Below are 22,564 nucleotides of genomic sequence, written 5' to 3' on the forward strand. Positions count from 1 at the left end.
CCCATAAATTCCTGCAAAAGAAGAATTCTGGAACCCGTTCTGAGACAATTTCGTCTGTGCTAAACATGAATTTCTCCTTGATTCCCTTTTGTTTCATTTCCAATTTGTCACTGCAATATTTAGCATATCTCAAGATCTCAACAAGCAATTTATTCTGCCAGCAGATCATGCTTTGAGCTATGTGCAAAAAGATCTCTGGTTTCAGCCCTAAAACAAATTTGGAAACAAACATCTGCATCTCCCTCTCCTCAGGATATTCACATCCACTGTGCTGCTGAAACACCTGCAACAATCTCTCGTAATACTCATGTTTTGCTGTGTCATTTAATTGGATTTTGTAGCTTCTTTGCAAGTGTACATTTTTGCTAAAACAAAATTCATATTTCTGAGCCAATTAAGTTAATCTGTCATGGACTAAAGCTGGTCTTCTCTTAATCTCCTTCCACAGGTAGATTCATTCTTTCCTTTGATATTGTTCTACGTGTTAAAATTCCAAACATCCCCTTATTATTTCCTTCAATTCCACCTTCAGATTCGAAAGGTTTAAAGATTTTTCCTTCTGTGTATCTGGTCTCTCTTGTGTCTCTGTATTTTCTGCCTTTTTTATTCCCGCTACTTCCTCTAACCAGGCTGGTATACATCCCTCTTCAGTCGCATTTATATCTCGTGGTGACATCGGGGCATTGAAAACTAACGCCACCCCTTCTATTTGTGCTTGCACAGTTTGTAGCAGTTTCCACACAACGATTCGTGAATTCTAGGAAGTTGGGAGGAATCCTGCTGTAGGCGAACCTCCAGCAATGGGTTGAATTCCTGGCCTCATCTCTGCAAGTGGAGGAACACTTGCTACTACTCTGGGTACAGTTTGAGAATTGACACTTGAGACTGGGGCTACACTAGGCACTACAGCTGTATTATTTGCTGTAGGAACAACAACTGGCGGTCGAGCCCCTACTGATGGAGCAATTTGTAATATTTGTAAGGATCGTTCTGTTTGTGCTACACCTTGATTTACAGGGGCAGTAGGTCCACCAGACTGGTATTATGCCTAATTCTCTCTGATTAGTAGGGATGGTATATGGTGGAGTCCTCGAAGTTAACATCTGCTCTAATATATCATTACCTCAATCAGTATCTGACTCATCTCCTTCTTTCTTTGTGAATCTTTCTCATTTCCCTTCTTAGCAGCTCCTGGTGTAATGACTGGATATAACCTAGCTCCTTCTATGATATTCTTTCTCCATTTACGCTGTTCTTCATTCCATTGGGCATTCACATAGTTTTTTGCTGCTCTAATAGTCCTCTGGTATTTTTCCTCCTCTTTCTCCCTTTCAACTTTCTCCCATACACTCAGGGCTTCATACTGAATACATCTGGGCGGTTACATCATTTTCTGCAATTTTCCTTCAAATTATCAAGAATTCTGGTGTTAAACGTCCCATACCTAGGAAACCTTAACACACCCTCCTTCTCAGTGATCTTACTTCATTGGTGAAGCTAAAGATAAGTGCTCAAACCATGCTCAGTAGCCATAATGTATGCAGACGTATCCTCACGAGGTGCCTCTTCCCCTTTGCATACTGGAATAGTAACATCCCCTCTTACCAAGTTCTTGATGTCTCTAAAACATTGCATAGTGAAGAGTCAATTTGAAACATCACAAGCTAACAGAATGTTTCCATATACATCAAAATTCTCAATGAGCCAATTAGATTGCAGTTAATATTTCCACAGATCCGCAAATCCAAACACAATATTCTCTTTCTGGAAACCCAGTACCAGCACGTCTCTGCAACGTCACCAACCAATACCAGCATGAAACACGCCAACCGACCAATCCTAGCGCGAAACAATATGACGTGGAATCTCACTCCTTAAAGAGGTTCATCCTCTTTTACAATTCTTTTCACATTCATACAACTCAAACAAATAACTTTTAAAATATCCTCTTGTTTGCTCTACTAAAGAAAAAATAGTATTCCAATCTCTCAAGAATATTCCCCGTGACCGCAAGTGAAATCTCAACCATCATGAAATCACCCAAACCAATGCAGTTTCCCCCGTTTGTGCAATATGGGTCCACTAACATCAATCAATGTTAATCAATCACAACAATGTTTAGTGTCAATGTTATAGGTGATGGTACCTCACACACTACACCTTAAATCCAGCAAACAAGACTTCAACTTATTTTTGAATACAAGTCTTAAATCTTAAATCTCCTTTTTCAACAACTTATTGATGTTTTCTCACTCACTCATTCAACCCAAAACACAAATCGAAAAAGCAAACAAAGCACAGTCAAAACAAACTACACATTCCCCTATTAATACTCACACCTTCAAACTGCAGTCTCCTTCTGATGCCGCCTCATCAGATCTCCACACTCCGGGCATTTGATTCTGGAAGTTGGAAATGTATTTCTAACTTGAGTATTATTTTATAGTTCCATTCAGGGTGTGAACCATCCTCTGCTACCAGAATTGATAGCGTGGAAATTAGTATTTATTTTTACAGTTCAACTTGTAACTTACAATGAGGATTTCCAACTCTGCGCCATTTCCTCCCCAGGTCAAAAGGATCTTTGCCACCATTTTAGAATGGAGCATCGAATTAAAACACCTCAAATAACATCAACTATTACTGTCAATATATTAGCCAATGAGGAGAGGTTTGGTAAGGATTTCAAAACCATTGTTATTCATTTAAGTTTAGCATTTTGTTTTTTGTCTCTTTATTCACTTAGTATAGATAAATCCGTTTACAGAAATATCAAGAAAAATATTGGTTAATGACAGCAGATAAATTACAGCATGTTCCATAAAGGAAATAGTCCCTACACTAAACTAGAAGAATCCCAAGTCTATTAGAACCCATAAAGAGTTCCTTAGAAAAGAGTAAGAGTTTTGGAGCTTGCGCTTAGTAGTTATAAGAAGTCAAACTCCCGATAAAGAGCAGTTCTAGATACTCAGCCGAGTCTCTCAAACAATTGCAGTAACAATCATTAAATACAAATTAAATGAAAACAGTCACAGCAGTAGCTTACAGCCATTAGAATAAGTAAATTAGTCACCAAACAAAGTACCATACAACAGCAATAGGTCAGCAGTAGGTCAGAGCAATCAATCAAAGGGAAAGAAAGCACAGTGAAGTGCATAGTCTGTTTTAGCATTGCATTGCATTACCCTCTCGAGCTAGGAATACATATATAAAACATTAAAAAACGTGTGTATCCATGCAGCAGTGTGTGAAGTCATCTCAGGCCAATAGGGAAGAAACTTCCGATGGTCTGCCGTTTCTTCCTTCGATTCCCACTGTAAATGCACAACATGAAATGGTGCTATCTGAATGTTACTAGTAACAAAAAACAATGTCTCAACAGGAAAAATGAATGGGAGGACCAATCAATACACAATTCAATCAAGAGAAGGGAAGACAAGAGAGACCAAGGAGTAGAAAAGGAAACAGATTTTATAATTAGATACACAATTGGTATATACAATTCAAAATAACCATAACAAACATATGTGCACTGACAGTGAAGTGAAGAAGTGAACGGCGCAGTGACATAAGTGTGAGAATGACAACAAGGTACGGCAAAATAATTCAAATAAATTCAAGGTCGAGGAGAGTTATATACAATGGATAATTTACACATGATCATAAAGGTCTCACAGGACCCTGTAATTAGCCGCAGATAATGCTCTCCGGTCGACGACGTTTCAACCTCCTTGCGTTGAGGTCATCATCAGGACTATGGTTATTGAAATATTTAAAATACCTATGTGTAAGAGAAAAAGGGGGGAAGATAATAAATAGAGGAGCCCAGGGAAGCCAATAGCGTACAGCACACCAAGTAAAAGCATAATGAATAAGTCAAGAGCAAACAAGGGGATAATAGGATAATCGTACCTGTGTCAGTGGTTAATTTAATCACCACCTCATAATTAATTGCAGGATAATGTGGAACCAAGAATAAAGTCCGTCACATTTAGAATGATATCTTCAGGTGTCTGAAATAATAATGAAGGAGACTATAGGGGTGGTCCACTATGTCAATGCATGTAACCTGGTAACGTACGATGGAAGGCGCTTACCTATAAAGGACACCAAAAAACTAAGGAGGCCCACAGGAACACCAAATGCATGCGAGTTGCGCTTCGGAATCGGCAATCTATCATGGAGAGGACATACGGAAATGAAACCGTGCTTTAACCAGCAATGTGTAATGGTGAAAAGGGGGGCAGAGACGCTTACCGGGATACTAATGGAGAATCAATTAGTTAAGTATGGGGAAGGCACAGGACATCCAGCGGTGAGTAATCCGCAGCGTTTGAAAAAAGTCAATCAGCACCCTGAGAAAAAAATAGAGAGCGAGCTATATGAGAAGCGTGTAATGACTACGCTAAATCATAACGGAAAGTGAGTAATCACGCCAATGGAAAGAAACCATTAAAGGACTTACTGAGGTAGGCTTGTAAATCGCCAGGTAGCGGGATCAGTCACAGCAGGGCCACAGCGTCTAAACGAGTCAGACGTCTAGTGTGTGAGAGACGCGGACACCGGAAATAAACTAACCGGGTCATGTGACCGCATCAAGGCCACAAAGGAAGGACTACAAAGGTACGAACATGGATAGGGAGAGAGGAAAGAGGACGGGACAGGTGAAAGTGAAGAGGAACACCCGATCAGTGTAGTGACCAGCAATATTAATTAGATTTCTTAAGAAGCATCTTAAAAAATACAAGTATTAACCACTACAATTCGTAAGTTCAGTACGGGCCTATGATTAAAGACACAAACTTTACAAAACTGCAACATTAATGATAAGACAAAATTGGCAAAGATAGTAATTAATTGGAAAGCATGTAACAAACATGTAAAAAACAACAAATTGTGAAAAACACGAATAAACAGAGAGATTATTACAAAGTCACTCAATAAACATCATCTATTACGAAACAATTGAAGGGCAAAAAGGACAGGGGAAATCCAGGCAGGGGGGGGGCTGGAGGGGGGGAGGGTGAAAACACCAGGGGAGGGTACCGAAAAAAGGGGGGAGGGGGGAGGGGAAGGGGAAGGCAAACAGGGGGGCGGGAAGGGGGGGGGGAGGGGGCCAGGAGGCGGAAGGGGGTGAAGAAAGGCCGCTGGGATGACACAACATTTTAAACAAAAAGGACAAATTGCAGTAAAAAGACTCAAGCAAATATAAATTTTTCACACACTGCCGATGAATACTACAATCTGCACATCAATAGGACATCGCTGGTAAAAATGAGCAACAACACAGGAAGTATGAATGCTAGCCACTCACGATGACGGTGTTCCATTCATCTAAGGAATTCAATCCATGTGATACAGAGTTACAGCGTGTAATCCAACGACATTCGCATTTATTTAGTAAAGACTGTAAATTGCCACCACGGATCGGCAATTGTGGATAATCTATGACTTGCCAAGTCATATCAGATTCCGAGTGGTTATGCTCCTTGTAATGCATCACAAGTGGAGCAGTAACGATGTTACATCTAATGCGACTTTTGTGTTGGGAGATGCGTTGTTTAACCATCTGTGTAGTCTGTCCAATGTAAAATAAATTACACGGACAGCGTATCACATAAATAACATTGGTAGTACGACAATTGGAAAAATGTTTCAATTGATAGGTGTGTGAAGGAGTAACAAAAACTTTAGTATTGATAGTCAAATCACACACATTACAATTTAGGCACTTGAAGTGGCCTATTACCGGTGGTAAATTCCATAAAGTAGTATTTACAGATTTTTCTTTGGCAGGCCAGGTGATGGCATGGACAAGCTTGTCACTCAGATTATTGCCCCTCTTGTATGATAAAAGGGGGGGATCCGTGAAGTGTGGAAAAGAGCGTAGCAATTTCCAATTGTTCTTAATTATCTTGGAAACCTTGTTACTGCTGGGGCTAAAAGTAGAGACAAAAGGGATACGTGTATTGACACGTTTGATGGAAGGTGCCAAAATAATTTCCCTATGGTTATACCAAGCTCTTTTTAGAGATCTTCTGATCAAATGTTTGGGGTAACCCCTGTCGATCAATTTTGCCGAGAGGATAGCTGCCTCTCGAAAGTAATCTTTTCTCCACTTACAGTTCCGCCGTATACGGAGGAACTGTCCGTAAGGCAAGCCATCTCTAAGCCCTCAAGGATGGTAACTAGAATAGGCCAAAAGAGTATTACGCTCTGTAGGTTTTCGATATAGGGATGTCCCAATTAGACCATCCTCCGCATGTAATGTGAGATCCAAAAAAGGGAGATCATTGTTACGCACATCTGAAGTAAATTTTAAATGGTTTTGGATGGTATTCAACCAAGTAATAAACGACAGAAGATTCTCATGTGTGCCATGCCATAGCAACAAAATGTCGTCTATGTACCTGCGCCATAGAGTAATGTTGGTGAGAAAAGGATTATTGCTATTCAGAAAAATGGTGGACTCTAAATGGTGAACATAGAGTATTGCAAAATTCGGTGCAAAGCAAGCACCCATCGATACACCTTTAACCTGAAGGTAATATGTATCTTTATACAGAAAGTAGTTGTTGGTCAAGGCTATGTGCAACAGTTGAACCAAGAATTCTGTAGGGATGCGTGTAGGACGAGGGCGAGTGTTCAATATCGCCTCCATGACCATAAGTCCGTCAGCCTGGGGAATATTAGTATATAAAGACTCAATGTCTAAACCGACCATAAAATCAGATTCAGGGTTAAAGGGAAGGTCATCTATGATGTTGATTAGATGTGTACTGTCCTTGACAAAGGTGTTAGTCAAGGGGACAAAAACCTTCAAAATAGAGTCAATATATTTTCCCAGGGGTTCCAACACAGATCCGCACCCGGAAACTATCGGGCGCCCCGGAGGGGTCGATGAATTCTTATGGACTTTCGGTAAGGTGTAAATTACCGGTGTTCTAGGGAATGGGCTATTTAAAAAATCATGTTCTTTTTTGTTAATAATGCCACTCGAAAGTGCCTGAGATGTAATAGAGGCAATCTTAGCTTGGATGGAACGCAAAGGGTCTGAAGTCAATTTGCAATAATGAAGGGGGTTGTCAAGTTGGCGGAGGATTTCTGAATCATAATCCTCACGATCCATCACGACAATCCCGCCCCCCTTGTCGGCTGGTTTTATTATTAAATTTTGATTACTGCTGAGACTGTCAATAGCCAGTTTTTCTGTGAGTGGCAAATTGTAAGGAACAAATTCCTTGAGTCGTTGTAACTCATTAACCTCCAATAACACAATTTTTTCGAAGGTCAAAATTTCAGGTGGCATCATAGAGGTAGGTGGTAAAAAGGTAGATGCTGGTCTAAAATGGGCCTCATACGGTAAATTAGTCTCAGGTTTATCAGAGAAAAAATGCTTCAGACGAATCCGTCTGAAAAATAAGAGTAGATCTTCCTGTAACTTAAAAAAGTCACTACGTGCTGTAGGGACGAATGACAAGCCCTTACTTAATAAGGATATCTCATCCGATGACAGGGCATGTCGAGAGAGATTGAAAATAGGAATAGTCCTGTCAAGGATAGATTGGTCCCCATGAAGTAAAGCACGATCAGGTGAAATGGTTTCAAGGACGCCAATTGGGGCAATCTGTGCATCGGTATTAGGTGTAATCACAGTGTTCACTGTCAGTGCACATATGTTTGTTATGGTTATTTTGAATTGTATATACCAATTGTGTATCTAATTATAAAATCTGTTTGCTTTTCTACTCCTTGGTCTCTCTTGTCTTCCCTTCTCTTGATTGAATTGTGTATTGATTGGTCCTCCCATTCATTTTCCCTGTTGAGACATTGTTTTTTGTTACTACATTTACCCGGTCTCATCTGGGTTAACGGGCTTGCTCCTGTTTTTCTTGTATAATTATTGAGCAATCGCTGGATTGCGAGAGTATTTTGTTTAAATACTTTACACTTTAATTGTGGTACGTAATGAGTGATTAGTTTACTTATTATGTCTTCTAGAGAGACCCCCGTCTATTCTGATGACTATATCAAAAATATTCTTTCGGGCCCATCTCTTTTAGCTTTCGCTTCCACCCCTCTCTCTACTGCCCCCAATAACTCCAAGATTCTGTTAGAAAAATTAGAAAATCTGAAAAAGAAACAAATCCGCACTGACCTACATGCTCGCATGTTAACAGAATACTTAAAGTCTGATACCATACCTTTAGGACTACAAATTCGCAACACTCCTGCTATTTTTACCCAGGATCCAAAATTTCGTACCGGCTTCAGCCACCTGGCCACCACTTGCTCAAGGCACTGGATGGTCCTCGGTATCGAAACAGCTATAGAACATAGCAAGAAAGAATTGGAAGAGATAGCAGAACTTGAGAAACTTATTCTAACAGATACTACCATTTCTGATGCAAAGGGACTCCTTGAGAGAATAAACAGTACTATTGCTACTTTCCATACTTTTGAACAGAATAAAAAAATCAATAAAATCCAAAGAGACATCAAGAACTACGATAAGAGTTACACCTATCCTTATCTACTTGATTCCTTTTATAATTCTACTTATCAGCCTCCCAAAACTAAGAACTGGGGTCGTTTTCGGAATAATCGGCCCATCACATTTTCTGACTCATCTAACACCTCCATCGAAGATACTGACAGTGGTGAAGGTAGTAGCACCGGACCTCAGAGACATCTTCTTCCTCCACCACTTCTACCTGCGGGTTTTTTAGGACAGGTTCGCGGCCGCGGACGTGGCCGCAGACGACAAGGCTACCAATACCAATACGCGGGCGAGAGACAGACCCGACAAAAGTTTTATCAATGGGGGCCTCCACAATAACACGACTACCATATGATATTCAACAAAGGCCTTCCAATGTTGTTACCATCGATCGTCCAGAAACTACCATTGGTGGATCTTGTCTCACTCCTTTGACATCTAGGAGTGGAAATGAACCCTCTGCAGAGGTCTCTTTTTTACCTCCACAATTGCCTTCAGTTAACACTGTGATTACACCTAATACCGATGCACAGATTGCCCCAATTGGCGTCCTTGAAACCATTTCACCTGATCGTGCTTTACTTCATGGGGACCAATCTATCCTTGACAGGACTATTCCTATTTTCAATCTCTCTCGACATGCCCTGTCATCGGATGAGATATCCTTATTAAGTAAGGGCTTGTCATTCGTCCCTACAGCACGTAGTGACTTTTTTAAGTTACAGGAAGATCTACTCTTATTTTTCAGACGGATTCGTCTGAAGCATTTTTTCTCTGATAAACCTGAGACTAATTTACCGTATGAGGCCCATTTTAGACCAGCATCTACCTTTTTACCACCTACCTCTATGATGCCACCTGAAATTTTGACCTTCGAAAAAATTGTGTTATTGGAGGTTAATGAGTTACAACGACTCAAGGAATTTGTTCCTTACAATTTGCCACTCACAGAAAAACTGGCTATTGACAGTCTCAGCAGTAATCAAAATTTAATAATAAAACCAGCCGACAAGGGGGGCGGGATTGTCGTGATGGATCGTGAGGATTATGATTCAGAAATCCTCCGCCAACTTGACAACCCCCTTCATTATTGCAAATTGACTTCAGACCCTTTGCGTTCCATCCAAGCTAAGATTGCCTCTATTACATCTCAGGCACTTTCGAGTGGCATTATTAACAAAAAAGAACATGATTTTTTAAATAGCCCATTCCCTAGAACACCGGTAATTTACACCTTACCGAAAGTCCATAAGAATTCATCGACCCCTCCGGGGCGCCCGATAGTTTCCGGGTGCGGATCTGTGTTGGAACCCCTGGGAAAATATATTGACTCTATTTTGAAGGTTTTTGTCCCCTTGACTAACACCTTTGTCAAGGACAGTACACATCTAATCAACATCATAGATGACCTTCCCTTTAACCCTGAATCTGATTTTATGGTCGGTTTAGACATTGAGTCTATACTAATACTAATATTCCCCAGGCTGACGGACTTATGGTCATGGAGGCGATATTGAACACTCGCCCTCGTCCTACACGCATCCCTACAGAATTCTTGGTTCAACTGTTGCACATAGCCTTGACCAACAACTACTTTCTGTATAAAGATACATATTACCTTCAGGTTAAAGGTGTATCGATGGGTGCTTGCTTTGCACCGAATTTTGCAATACTCTATGTTCACCATTTAGAGTCCACCATTTTTCTGAATAGCAATAATCCTTTTCTCACCAACATTACTCTATGGCGCAGGTACATAGACGACATTTTGTTGCTATGGCATGGCACACATGAGAATCTTCTGTCGTTTATTACTTGGTTGAATACCATCCAAAACCATTTAAAATTTACTTCAGATGTGCGTAACAATGATCTCCCTTTTTTGGATCTCACATTACATGCGGAGGATGGTCTAATTGGGACATCCCTATATCGAAAACCTACAGAGCGTAATACTCTTTTGGCCTATTCTAGTTACCATCCTCGAGGGCTTAGAGATGGCTTGCCTTACGGACAGTTCCTCCGTATACGGCGGAACTGTAAGTGGAGAAAAGATTACTTTCGAGAGGCAGCTATCCTCTCGGCAAAATTGATCGACAGGGGTTACCCCAAACATTTGATCAGAAGATCTCTAAAAAGAGCTTGGTATAACCATAGGGAAATTATTTTGGCACCTTCCATCAAACGTGTCAATACACGAATCCCTTTTGTCTCTACTTTTAGCCCCAGCAGTAACAAGGTTTCCAAGATAATTAAGAACAATTGGAAATTGCTACGCTCTTTTCCACACTTCACGGATCCCCCCCTTTTATCATACAAGAGGGGCAATAATCTGAGTGACAAGCTTGTCCATGCCATCACCTGGCCTGCCAAAGAAAAATCTGTAAATACTACTTTATGGAATTTACCACCGGTAATAGGCCACTTCAAGTGCCTAAATTGTAATGTGTGTGATTTGACTATCAATACTAAAGTTTTTGTTACTCCTTCACACACCTATCAATTGAAACATTTTTCCAATTGTCGTACTACCAATGTTATTTATGTGATACGCTGTCCGTGTAATTTATTTTACATTGGACAGACTACACAGATGGTTAAACAACGCATCTCCCAACACAAAAGTCGCATTAGATGTAACATCGTTACTGCTCCTGTGATGCATTACAAGGAGCATAACCACTCGGAATCTGATATGACTTGGCAAGTCATAGATTGTCCACAATTGCCGATCCGTGGTGGCAATTTACAGTCTTTACTAAATAAATGCGAATGTCGTTGGATTACACACTGTAACTCTGTATCACATGGATTGAATTCCTTAGATGAATGGAACACCGTCATCGTGAGTGGCTAGCATTCATACTTCCTGTGTTGTTGCTCATTTTTACCAGCGATGTCCTATTGATGTGCAGATTGTAGTATTCATCGGCAGTGTGTGAAAAATTTATATTTGCTTGAGTCTTTTTACTGCAATTTGTCCTTTTTGTTTAAAATGTTGTGTCATCCCAGCGGCCTTTCTTCACCCCCTTCCGCCTCCTGGCCCCCTCCCCCCCCCTTCCCGCCCCCCTGTTTGCCTTCCCCTTCCCCTCCCCCCTCCCCCCTTTTTTCGGTACCCTCCCCTGGTGTTTTCACCCTCCCCCCCTCCAGCCCCCCCCTGCCTGGATTTCCCCTGTCCTTTTTGCCCTTCAATTGTTTCGTAATAGATGATGTTTATTGAGTGACTTTGTAATAATCTCTCTGTTTATTCGTGTTTTTCACAATTTGTTGTTTTTTACATGTTTGTTACATGCTTTCCAATTAATTACTATCTTTGCCAATTTTGTCTTATCATTAATGTTGCAGTTTTGTAAAGTTTGTGTCTTTAATCATAGGCCCGTACTGAACTTACGAATTGTAGTGGTTAATACTTGTATTTTTTAAGATGCTTCTTAAGAAATCTAATTAATATTGCTGGTCACTACACTGATCGGGTGTTCCTCTTCACTTTCACCTGTCCCGTCCTCTTTCCTCTCTCCCTATCCATGTTCGTACCTTTGTAGTCCTTCCTTTGTGGCCTTGATGCGGTCACATGACCCGGTTAGTTTATTTCCGGTGTCCGCGTCTCTCACACACTAGACGTCTGACTCGTTTAGACGCTGTGGCCCTGCTGTGACTGATCCCGCTACCTGGCGATTTACAAGCCTACCTCAGTAAGTCCTTTAATGGTTTCTTTCCATTGGCGTGATTACTCACTTTCCGTTATGATTTAGCGTAGTCATTACACGCTTCTCATATAGCTCGCTCTCTATTTTTTTCTCAGGGTGCTGATTGACTTTTTTCAAACGCTGCGGATTACTCACCGCTGGATGTCCTGTGCCTTCCCCATACTTAACTAATTGATTCTCCATTAGTATCCCGGTAAGCGTCTCTGCCCCCCTTTTCACCAATACACATTGCTGGTTAAAGCACGGTTTCATTTCCGTATGTCCTCTCCATGATAGATTGCCGATTTCGAAGCGCAACTCGCATGCATTTGGTGTTCCTGTGGGCCTCCTTAGTTTTTTGGTGTCCTTTATAGGTAAGCGCCTTCCATCGTACGTTACCAGGTTACATGCATTGACATAGTGGACCACCCCTATAGTCTCCTTCATTATTATTTCAGACACCTGAAGATATCATTCTAAATGTGACGGACTTTATTCTTGGTTCCACATTATCCTGCAATTAATTATGAGGTGGTGATTAAATTAACCACTGACACAGGTACGATTATCCTATTATCCCCTTGTTTGCTCTTGACTTATTCATTATGCTTTTACTTGGTGTGCTGTACGCTATTGGCTTCCCTGGGCTCCTCTATTTATTATCTTCCCCCCTTTTTCTCTTACACATAGGTATTTTAAATATTTCAATAACCATAGTCCTGATGATGACCTCAACGCAAGGAGGTTGAAACGTCGTCGACCGGACAGCATTATCTGCGGCTAATTACAGGGTCCTGTGAGACCTTTATGATCATGTGTAAATTATCCATTGTATATAACTCTCCTCGACCTTGAATTTATTTGAATTATTTTGCCGTACCTTGTTGTCATTCTCACACTTATGTCACTGCGCCGTTCACTTCTTCACTTCACTGTCAGTGCACATATGTTTGTTATGGTTATTTTGAATTGTATATACCAATTGTGTATCTAATTATAAAATCTGTTTCCTTTTCTACTCCTTGGTCTCTCTTGTCTTCCCTTCTCTTGATTGAATTGTGTATTGATTGGTCCTCCCATTCATTTTCCCTGTTGAGACATTGTTTTTTGTTACTACATTTACCCGGTCTCATCTGGGTTAACGGGCTTGCTCCTGTTTTTCTTGTATAATCTGAATGTTACTAAGCATTAATATAATTGTTACATACTCTTGAGGTTCTCATGAGAACCTTTGCAAACCTGCTCTGTTAGCCTTCAATGTTCCCTTGTGTAACAATGGACTGTTCTATAAAACAAAACATTTCTATTGCCACATGTCCTGGTTAGATCATGGCTTCTAACAAACATTATTGATTCTAATATACTGTCTTTCTATTCTAACATTTTGAGCAAAGCATAGAGGAAACATTCTAAATATAATGAAGTCACAGGATGTGAGGAAGCAGAGGAATAGATTTTAAACAGTACATTTCACAGCAATTATGAGTTTGAATGATCAAATCAGCATAGTTCAATATTTTCTAAAAAGACATTTACCTTATTAAAACGAAACTTCAAAGAAAAGATAAAGGACGCCTAATTGGGCCTAGCAGTAAAGGTACAGTAGAAATGAGAGGTTTCTGCAACAATTAAAGCTGAACGTAAACACTTTGCACGTTAAAGAAGGGCACATTTTCTCTAGGCCTTGGCTAAAATTCCGTTCCGCTTGCGGAAATTGCGATAATTTGACATTTTTGCGTTCCGCGGAGAGCGCGAAAATGTCAAAATTTCCGCAATCCGCATTTTACCAGAAATTTTTTGCTTGCTCGTGCTGTAAAATAATACATTCTCGCGTGCGCGCGATTGCCTTACCTGAATCCCCGCGTTCGCCGACAAGTTTTCCCGATCCGGTCGCGTTCTCCACGAGATGTTGGATTGTTGGTAGCCATTTGCGCTGTCTCGCGACAGTTCGCGCCCGCAGTAACGTCATTCGTCGCGCTATCACGTCTTTCTTCTCGCAATCATGCACCGCGAGACAAGTGAAAACAAGATGGCCGCGCCCGCGAGCAACCGCATGGGTAAGTTGGCGAGCCGCGACCACGCAGAAAATACAGCGAACGGGCGGGAAAAAAACTTCCGCTTCTTCGCAATATTTCCACGTGTTCGCGGAGATTTTTAACACTTTCGCGATAATTTTCGAAAGTGAATTTAGCAAATTCCGCCCACCCCTAATTTTCTCCACGTTCTGCTCAGCATGCATTTTTCCATGTTGATGTCTAGGCAGTTGTCAGCTTCTATGTGGGTAATTCTGATTTACATTTTTCCACTCTAACAATCGATGGATTGGGACATCATACATTGAGCAAGTTTACAAAAGCACATCTAGTCCTTTCAAAAGATGGAGCTGAGCAATCTGGCAAGTCATAGCCCCCAGATTTTCTGATGTATACCAGAGCAGCCTCTCCACTTGTATATTTCTTTCTCTGCTTTACAGCAGTTGTTTGTCCCTCGGGTCCACTCCGACAGTGGGGTTCGGTGGATCTCCAGTATTTGGTGATGTATCCTTTGGAAACCAGGGACTGATGCCAGCAAGTAATCTCCGGTGTCGAGAGGCCTCTCAGATGAGTGTGATTTACTATCGGAGCAACAATCTTATTCTTATATGCTATATGTAGGACGGAGGTCTCAGCCTTCTCTATTTGCAAACCCAAATGTCTATAAACTAATTTATAGTTCCATAAGGAGTTTAAATATTAACAGGAACAGCCCAACTGATATTTAAGTATTTATTTATTGGTCACAGTATGTCAGATTTCGGTGTAAAATACACCTATTCTGACTAAAGAAAAGGACTCAAGTAATCACCCTGTCCCATTCTTCCCTCAAATTTAACCCCTTTATAATGGTGTTAAGCTTGGACATGAACCATTGTTCTCTGACCTTCCTTTTATCACTAAGATTTCCTCGCCTCTTAATTTATCTATACCTCTCTTTATACATATCCTTACAGCATATGCGAATCTACACCCAATGGATTACTGTGGAGCCAACTAGATGAAATATTTAGGGTCCCATACAAATAGGATTAGTGCATGTTGAGCACCACCCTGAAACTCTTGGTGGGTAATTCCCCGTTTTTTGATTCATTCAATTAATTCAATTCAATTTATTATTATGGGTGGTTTGGAAGCCCCTAGGGGCAGTATGTCAGTGTTTTGAATGAGCAATAGGATGTACAACTTTTAGCAATTAACCAAGTTTCTAATATCACCATGTGCTATATATTCATATATTGTGTATGTTGATGCAGATTGCATTATTGACTGTAATAGGTAATTTGGTTTAGTATGTGCAATTATTAGCGTTGTTTTGAAAAGTTTTTTTTATATGTTATGTGATATGTTTTTACTAGAGGGAGACATCGAACACTTTCCTGAAGAAGGTGGTTTGGATCTACATAAACCCACCAAAACGCGTCGATGCAGCCTTTGTTACACTAAATCAACTTTAACATTGATGGAAATAAGAAAATCTGATATGCTATATTGCATCTTGATCGATGATTTGGTTTATGATTAGTGTAATCTTAATGACAAGTATGAATGTCTAATGTACTCTCCCTTTTAGCAAAATTGTTTTTTATCCTGTAATGACTGGTTCATTGATAAATGTAGGAAATGTTATTAAGTGTTAAAAGATTTTATTAAGCTTACCTTGATGAACTGTGAACAGGAAGGAAATGGTTTTTTGGACATGTAATTTTGAATAGAAGTGCTTATGATTCGAACTATATAACTTTGTTCACATTTTGTTTTGCAAATATTTATCATAAAATTGACTCGTTTTAAAAGAAATGTTACGTAACATAATAAAAATATTTCATTTGCCTACCACATAGTAATATCTTTGTGATTTTGGCGATATTGCTTCTAACGTATGTGTGGTTGGTATGTTTGTGTTCGATGAAGCTGTTAATTGAGTGTCAGGTTGGACTTGCGCCCAAAGGGTAAACCCTCACTTGACTAATTGTCATTCCAGTGCCCTGTCCCTTTGGGGTGAGGGGGCCACTCTCTTATTCTTTTAACTAAGGTTCCTGGAGAAACCTGTTGTGGTCTGTGCCCTCTGGAAGAGGAAGAGATGGACTACCCTGAAAAAAGATGAGTTACCTTGTCTGCTGGAAGATCTGCTGCCTGGGCTGCCTGTAGGACATATGAGGGTATGGGGGATGCCACAAGCCACGAAGACCACCCGAAATGCACAGGATCTCTCAAATTTGGTATGCTGGTGGAGATATACAGGCCTTTGTCTACAGGGCTATTATGCTAGTCATTCAACTCAGTAGATCATACATTTATTCCATATTTGTTTTTATGTTGCTTACTTTTTGTGCACTACAAATTTGATTGCCTAGAGGCATGCTTGTTTATGTCTTGCCAAATTATTTACTTGCCCACGAAGAGAAGTGGAGGAAAACATCGGGCCCAATTCACAGAACTAACTTAAGACAAAATCCTAAACTTACTACCATTTTGGTATTCACAGTAGGCACTTACTCATTTTGGTATTCACAGTAGGCACTTACTCATTGATGAGTAAGTGCCTTCTGTGAATACCAAAATGAGTAAGTGCACTTACTCATTAATGAGTAAGTGCCTTCTGTGAATACCAAAATGAGTAAGTATCTTCTGTGAATACCAAAATGAGTAAATGGTATTAAGTTTAGGATTTTGTCTTAAGTTAGTTCTGTGAATTGGGCCCATCATTGGTAGAGGGCACAGGAATAAACATTTGTTTACAATGTGTCCCAGCTCTGGAGGAAGAGTAAGGGGGCGTGGAGTTAATGGGTGGGTTCTGGGTACAGAACAAAGGGCCAGATGTACGACCCTTCCATTTTGCGAGTCGCAAATTGTGTTGTTTTGTGACTCACAAAATTGAATGTACAACAGCGTTTCAGACACTGTTTGCGATTCCTACTGTGGACACAATCGACCTGCCTCGTTAATATTCATGAGGCAGGTTGCAATTTGCGACCCCATTGGGAATGGCCGGCACTCACAGGGATGTCAGCAGACCACCATGTCTGTGACTCCTTTTAAAATAAAGCAGTTTTAAAAAATGCAGCTGTTTTCCTAAAAGGAAAACGGGATGCATTTAAAAAAGAAAAATGAAACGTGTGTTTAATTTTTTAAGAGTGGGCAGTGGTCCACTTTAAAAAAATATTTTCACTGCCAGCCACAAAGGGGACCGGGCCCCATGGGGACCCCTTCCCGTTTGCGAGTGGCTTACCAATTTTTTTAAATAAGTGGTAAACTGTGAGTGTTTTGCGACCTCACTCGCAGTCACATAACAATCGTACATAGAAGTGTGACTCGCTGTTAGGAGGGGGCTTCCTTAGCACGCTCCTTCTTAATAGCAAGTTGCAAACTTTATTTTGTGTGTCGATAATAGGTTACCGACTCGCAAAATAGGGTTTGTACAATGCCCAGACCTATTTTGCGGTCACAAACAAGCCTATTTCCTGTTTGCGACCGCAAAAAAATGGTCGTACATCTGGCCCAAAGTCTTAAGATTTTTCCTAAGTTGAAATGAGAGCAGAGCATTCATAGATGTGCAACAGCAGGCCATCCCATAATTTAGAGACATGTACAGTGAAGTCTTGATCTAAGAGATGGATGGTTTTACTGAGATGTCTGAGTTGGAAGTTAGCTCTTTTTATGAGTGCATTGATTTGTGATTTCATGCTAAGCACACTGTCCTTGAAAAGCTCCTATGATTTCGGCTATTGGAGCAAGGGTGGGCAGTTGTTTTTCAAGTGCCACCCACACTGGTGTATAGTCTTCAGATCTTGGCGCACCTTGCCTGCCTGCATTGTATATGTATTTTATGTAACAATTTTATTATTGTATAAAACACAAGTCAAGAGGCAGTGGAATACAGTGTGTTACATAACGTTAATAGCCTGTACAGGCATAGTGTCCATTACATCAGAAACATTACGGCATTTCTTGTTGTGAAAGCCACGTGTTGTATGTGTTTTAATATCATGTATGGGTGTCCTATAGCTCTAAAAGCTCACCTAGGCTACTGTGTCCACATTTTTTTCTTGTTCCCGAAGTTCTAGAGTTAGAGTGGCAGCAGTTAACCATAGCTAGTCTATAGGTAACTATAGATACCCTCCACTCATTAGTGCGTTGTTCATTTGTAATTTTAATTATCACAGTACAGAACCATGCAGTCACTAACTGCTGTGGTACATCGGATGCCCTTTTAGTCCCCTCCAACTCTGATCTTTTTAGGGGACTTGAGGAATAAAGGAGTTAGGTTCCAATTCAAATTCACAAATACTGTGTAATCCATTTGGCTACACAGTGTAGCTCCAAGTCGGAAACTCAGGTTAAACATAGATTTAATGCAAATTCAAGGACCAACGTGATATAAATCAGTCTCAGAAACATCGCATAGCAGTACAGAATTATCAAAGGGTTTCCAACTCTGAACAAAATTAATTCTCAGTAGTAAATAACCAATGAGAACCTCAGTAGTGATGGCACAAAGTAAAAGAAACACAGCAGAATGAGAATATCACAGGGCCCATGGGGACATTATCGTTCTCACTAAGTTAACATGAGCACACTGCAAATTGCCCGCTGCTTCGCGCACGTTACTACAAGACTTTATTTTTGCTACTGTCTCTATTGCCATTTTCACATGAGAACTCTCATCTACCGACCCCCCCAGACCGCACAGTCCTTTCACCATCTCCATCACAGATATCATCTCCCCCAAGCCATCGCATACACCAACTACACCCTGCTGGGAGACCTCAACTTCCACCTCGACCACCAACTACACCCCTGCACCACATCCCTCCTGGACAACTCCACAACATTGGAATCTGCCAGATCGTGACCCAACCCATGCATTCAGCAGGACACACCCTCGACCCCCTCTTCACAACAGGAAACTCCATCACTTTCAGCCACACCACCAAACTCCCGTGGACAGACCACCGATGCATCCACTTCACCTTCAGAACACCCATCATCCACAGACACCAGCACCTGCTCCCACGAAGAAACTGGACCAAAATCACCGACAACCAGCTCATCTCTTTACTCAGCAACTCCACCCCAACCACCGCGGAAGACGATGACCCCAATACCGCAGCCCGAACTCTGCACAGATGGATCTCCGACAGCACCAACACCATAGCTCCCCTCAAGAAGAACAACAATACACACGCCAAGAAAGCCAGATGGTTTACCACCGAACTTCAAGAGTCCAGATGCACCTGCCACCTCGAAAAGGCCTAGAGGAACTCCAAATCCACAGAAGCCCATAACAACTTCAGAGCCGCCACCAATGCCCATCACCAACTCATCAGAAAAACGAGGAAAAAAGTGATCGAAAATAGAATCTCCACACACGCGCACAACAAAAAAGAACTCTTCAGCATCATCAAGGAGTTTGCCCAACCCACCAACGAGTCTACTTACATTGCTCCCTCACAAGACCTCTGCAACAAACTCAGCACCTTCTTCCACCACAAAATCAAGAACATTTACGCCAACGTCAATGAAGACAACTAACACACTAAACCCTCACCAGCCACCCCCGACACCCTGAAGCCAATGATTGACAACTGGACAGGCCTCACCACCAAAGACACACTGAAGACGATGAAGCCATTCCACTTCGGGGCCCCCACGGACCCCTGCCCCCACCACATCTTCAACAGAGCTGACGACACCATTGCACGCATGCTCCGCCACACCATCAACCGCTCCCTAGCGAACACCTCCTTCCCCGACGACTGGAAACACGCCGAGATTAACCCTCTCCAGAAGAAGCCCTCGGTGGACCCCACTGACCACAAAAACTACAGACCCAGCTCCCTGCTCCCGTTCCCAGCCAAAGTCATCGAGAAAGCCATCAACAGCCAACTCGCCACCTTCATCGAAGAGCGCAACATCCTCGGCTCCTCCCAATCCGGCTTAAGAAAAAACTACAGCACAGAAACCGCCCTCCTCCCCACAACAGACGACATCTGCTCCCTACTGGACAGAGGAGAAACAGTAGCCCTCATCCTCCTCGACCTCACAGCGGCCTTCGACACAGTCTCCCACTGCACCCTGACACACAGACTCCACGACGCAGGGATCAGGGACAAGGCCCTCAACTGCATCCACTCCTTCCTCTCCGGCAGAATGCAGCGGGGCAGACTCCCTCCTTTCCTCTCGGACCCTACACCAACCCCCAGGGGTCCTCCCTCAGCCCCACGCTCTTCAATGTCTACATGGCTCCGCTTGCACCCATCATCAGAACCCACAGACTCAACATTGTGTCATACGCAGACGACACATAACTCATCCTCTCCCTGTCCAACGAACCCAACGCAGCCAAACACAACTTTCAAGAAGGCATGGAAGCTGTTGCCAAATGGATGAAAAGCAGCTGCCTACAACTCGACACCAACAAAACAGAAGTACTCATCATGGGACCAAACCCCGATGCCTGGAATGACACCTGGTGGCCTCCTGCCCTCGGAAGCCCATCCACCCCCACGGACCATGCACGCAACCTTGGAATTCAGAATGCCGCCTCAAGACTGGTCCTCAACTTGCCAACACACTGCCATATCTCCCAGCACCTGCGCACACTTCACTGGCTCCCCATCGAGGCTAGAATAACCTTCAAGATTCTCACCCACTCACACAAAGCCTTCCACAACACCAGACCAGCATACCTGAACAGCCGACTCAAATTCCACGCACCCCAAAGGACCCTACGATCAGCCCTGCTCTCCTACGCCATGGTCCCCTGCACTAGAAAGACCAGATCGGGAGGACGCTCCTTCTCCTTCCTTGAGGCCAGAGCCTGGAACGCCCTACCGCTCCACCTCAGACAGACAGCATCACTCCCCATCTTCATGAGAAACCTCACAACTTGGCTCTTCGACAGACCCCCTCCTTGATGGACTGGAACCTGCACCCCGCCACCCCCTCCAGCGCCTTGAGAACCTTACGGGTGAGTAGTAACGCTTAACAAACATGTGATTGATTGATTGATTCGAGCTCTGCAGGTTCCTGGGATTTTGTCTGAACATTGTAAGCAAGGTCGAACAACAATGCTCCTTGTTATTTTGTTCTGGCCAGGTCTTAGCACCTAGACAAAACATACCAATGCAGCTGTTTGGGACAACGTACTTGGGTCTTATTGGAATACACAAATAGAAGTAGCTTTCCAGAGAAAAGAGCGAGATAGCACCCATGATGTAGATCTATCTTCTATAGGCTAAGGTATGGAGTTTGCAGACAAAGCCCAGAGATCTTCTAATATATAATATTACTTCTGTGCAAGGGAAGGGAGGTTAGGCCACACTGTCTTTTCATAATTACACCTCCTTTCATTATTTATGGACTAACTGCTATGCTGACAGTATTTGTATTATGCATTTTTCTGCTTGTTGTGGCACGTATACTGCATATTAGAGCACGTTAGTTAAAATAAATATTTTAAACTTTTCGTGTCTCCGTCAAATTTTATTGTGGACAAGTGCAAGAGGGCGAGCGAAAGGGTATGTCTTGCAACTGCGAGTGTCTTCAACAAAGCAAGCAGCTCCATCGCACCCCACTTGTGCAACGTCATCAACCTCTCCCTCAAAACCGCGACCTTCCCAGAGAGCTGGAAACACGCTGAGATAAACGCCCTACTCAAAAAACCTAAGGCAGACCCAAGATACCTCAATAACTTCCGGCCCATCTCTCTGCTCCCCTTCCCGGCCAAGGTCATCGAGAAAATCGTCAAAAGACAGCTAACCCGATACCTCGAAGAAAACAGAATCCTGGACCCTTCCCAGTCAGGGTTCCGCAGCAACCACAGCACCGAGACTGCACTCATCGCCACCACTGACGACATCAGGACCCTGCTGGACAACAGTGAGACCACAGCACTCATCCTCCTAGACCTCTCCACCGTCTTTGGCACCGTGTGCCACCGCACACTACGTGCACGCCTCCACGCCGCAGGGATCCGAGACCAGGCTCAGGAATGGACCACTTCCTTCCTCTCCGGCAGAACCCAGAGCATCCGCCTCCCCCCATTCCATTCCAAGGCCTCCGAAATCATCTGCGGCGTACCCCAGGGATCCTCCCTCAGCCCGACACTGTTCAACATTTACATGGCCCCGCTCGCACACGTCGCCCGACAGCACGACCTCAACATAATCTCCTACACAGACGACACTCAACTGATCCTCTCCCTCACCAAGGACCCCATCACTGCTAAAGCCAACCTCCATGAAGGAATGAAGGCCGTCGCCGACTGGATGAAGATCAGCCGTCTGAAGCTGAACTCGGACAAGACGGAGGTCCTAATCCTCGGCTCCAACCCCTCAGCC

At 42.5% G+C, this 22,564-nt stretch overlaps 1 long non-coding RNA gene across 1 annotated transcript in view; it reads left to right on the forward strand.

Moving 5' to 3' along the window:
- LOC146829482 (uncharacterized) overlaps nucleotides 1-16,057 on the forward strand; it is a 162,847-nt gene extending 146,790 nt beyond the window's left edge. The window contains exon 4 of the long non-coding RNA XR_014961992.1: nucleotides 15,578-16,057. This is a non-coding gene — a long non-coding RNA (uncharacterized LOC146829482). The remainder of the gene's footprint in view (nucleotides 1-15,577) is intronic.
- The last annotated feature ends 6,507 nt before the right edge of the window (nucleotides 16,058-22,564 follow it).

Source organism: Triturus cristatus, chromosome 5_2 (assembly GCF_964204655.1).
Source record: "Triturus cristatus chromosome 5_2, aTriCri1.1, whole genome shotgun sequence".
Classification (NCBI taxonomy): Eukaryota; Metazoa; Chordata; class Amphibia; order Caudata; family Salamandridae; genus Triturus; species Triturus cristatus.